We start from the raw sequence: 2,819 nt of genomic DNA on the forward strand, positions 1-2,819 counted from the left end.
ACTATGGGGAGGAAGTGGGAGGGGAGCTATTGCATTGTGGTAAACTGTGGTCAATGTCATGAGACAAAGTATATGTGAACTGCTGTATGGAAAGTAAATTTGCTCTGTAAACCTTCACCCAAATCACAATAAAATTAAAATAAAATAAAATAAAACCCTATAGCTTTCATTTATTTTCACTAAATTTTCTAGTTACTTAAATGCAAGAATATCACTTTTTATTTTCCCACCAAACAATAGGCATATATCGACTGTAAGGCTTTGGTAACTATTCTGTAAAACTAAGTTGCTCTTCATGTATCTGTATCAGTTGTTTGAAAGATGTTCTTAAGGTAGGAAAATGCTTTCTTCCAATTTCATTGCAATCTCCCAGGTTGGTAGCTTTCCTTTTTTCATGGGGACAAAAATATTTTTAAGAACTTTGGTATATAAATCTCTGGAAGAGAGCATTCAGAAATGTATTCTGATCAACAGATTGCATACATTTCCTAATCAGCTGTGCAGACCAAGTATTTTCACAGCTCCAGTCATTTTATATAGATGATTCAGAATTAATCAGTTCTACTGCCACTTTTATTATTTATATATTCACAGTATTGACAGATTGCATTTTGTTCCCACTCTCTACTCTTCTTCTATAGGAATAACACTCACGACATGGAACAGCAAGAGACATTATCTGACCTTCTTTCTTTACAGCATTACTCAGCTAATTCTGAAAACCCACCAACAATAATGTTGGATATGCAAATCCACTATTCATATCAGACTTCCTTTTAGTTTCTTCAAGTGCTTTCTCCAGATTGTGAAGTTGACTTATTCTTAAGGTCTCTCTCTCTACATATATATTCATAGATATATATGAATAATATAGTAATAGCTATGACTGGAATAATACAGAAGTAGTTATGGTTGCAGCTGCTATAGATACTGGAACAAAACGCCCCTAGGAAAAATGGCATCAGGAAGTCTTGCAGGGGACCAAACTACCAGAATTTTGAGCAATCATACTATATTAGTTGTGACATTTAAAAATGTATTGGAACTTCTCCTGGGATTACTAAAATTTATAACTCTACCTAACTCACCTAGCAACAGTTTAAGCCACTAATTCATTTCAAAGAAATACTAACAGGGGTCTTTTCTAATGTTTCTTCGGATTGCTTAGGCAATGTCTTGTCGGAAGGCTTAAATTCAATGCAGCCAAAATGACAGAGGAAATTAATGTTATTCTTTTGTCTCATTTTCATAAATTTCAGAAAGGTAAAGAAACACCAACTTCAAAAACAGACATGTCTAATATTAAATTAAGTCTGAATATATAAAAAGATTGTTGTCAAGACAAATCCACTGCCTGGTTGTCTTCAGCTGACATCTATTTTTACATAGACAGTATGACTTAGATTCAGAAATTAAACAGGAAAAAAAAAACTGAATAATTCAATCCTTCAAAAGGCATAAAATGTATTATTTTAAAAATCTCTTTTCATAATATTCTTGTTTTAAATAGTATGGCTGTGTAAACATTTAATTAAATAGATATATAGGTTTAGATTTTAATGATCATGTGAACAAAATGGTAACATCATAAATCTATGCCAATTTTAGAAGTATTTCTAATGTTATAAAGTAAACTGGAAAGAAATCTCACATATAATTATCTTAATGAAGAGAAACCACAAGAGTAATTAATATAGCCAAGATTCCCTTATCACCACAAGGGTTAAGCCAGAAGGTAAAGTTTATTATTTTTATCTTTCTCACAAAGCCAAATGTCCCTCAGTTTTTCCTGACAATGTATGATATATTAAAAGGAAACACATTATTATGCAATGGTTTGAATATTTTGATGTAAGGACTAGGGAGTTAATTTTTTTAAAAAATAAACATAGTACAGAAACGTGTGTATCCCCAAGATTGGTGGTATTTCCAATGATGACAAATGTTACTTACAAATAAATTAACACAAATAAATAGTGCATTGATAATGTACAAGTTTAATATAATGATACCACCAGACAAGGGAACATGCAATTATTTGAAAATTTATGTGTACCAGTGAACCATTAAAAATGAAGTATACAGCTCATATTTTTACCTAAAAGATGACTGATATTATTCGTTTTCCATATGCATTCAGGAAAAACAAGTTTGTTTATTGTTTCAATTAGCTACAGCCAAAATGATGCACAATAAAGCTCAATGGCTTCAAACCACAATCATTTATTCTCCTAGATCTGCATGACAAGTTCAGCCCTGCTGCAAATGTCTCTTGTCCTCTTCCTGAGACTAGCAGCCTAGCTAGGACGTGTCCTTCTCATAGACATGGTAGATACATAAGAGGGCAGGCAAGCAAATACATGGATGGTCTCTTAAGGTCTAGTCCTAAAAGTAGCACACTGTCACTTCTGTTCACTTGTCATTTGCCAAAGCAAATCAAATCAGTGGTCAAACTGAATGCCAGGTGGCAACTGCCATAGAGTCTGACTCATGGCACCCCATGTGTGTCAGAGTACAATTGTGCTCCACAGGTTTTAAATGGCTAATTTTTTGGAAGTCAATCACTGGAATTTTCTTCCAAGTTGCCACTGGGTGGATTCAAACAGCCAACCTTTCAGTTAGTAGCCTAGTGTTTAACTGTGCCCCTCAGCAACTGAAGGCCAGGGTTGGAAATTACACTCCACCCATGAGGAGTCAATGTAAAAGGTGTGATTGCAGGTGTGTATAGGGGGAAGAACTGGAGTTAATCATTCAATCTATCACAACTGCACAACAGTTTCTTTAAAGAGAAATTCTATCATGCAACATGAGAATGTGTA

General features: G+C 33.9%; 1 protein-coding gene across 1 annotated transcript in view; it reads right to left on the minus strand.

Annotated features, from left to right (window-relative positions):
• Positions 1 to 2,819, minus strand: part of LOC103201376 (dystrophin-like) — a 2,052,823-nt gene that overhangs the window by 652,490 nt on the left and 1,397,514 nt on the right. The gene's annotated exons all lie outside the window — the stretch shown is intronic.

The sequence above is a fragment of the Orycteropus afer genome, unplaced genomic scaffold (genome assembly GCF_000298275.1).
Source record: "Orycteropus afer afer isolate SDZICR_OR568_19922 unplaced genomic scaffold, OryAfe1.0 scaffold00148, whole genome shotgun sequence".
In the NCBI taxonomy this organism is placed as follows: domain Eukaryota; kingdom Metazoa; phylum Chordata; class Mammalia; order Tubulidentata; family Orycteropodidae; genus Orycteropus; species Orycteropus afer.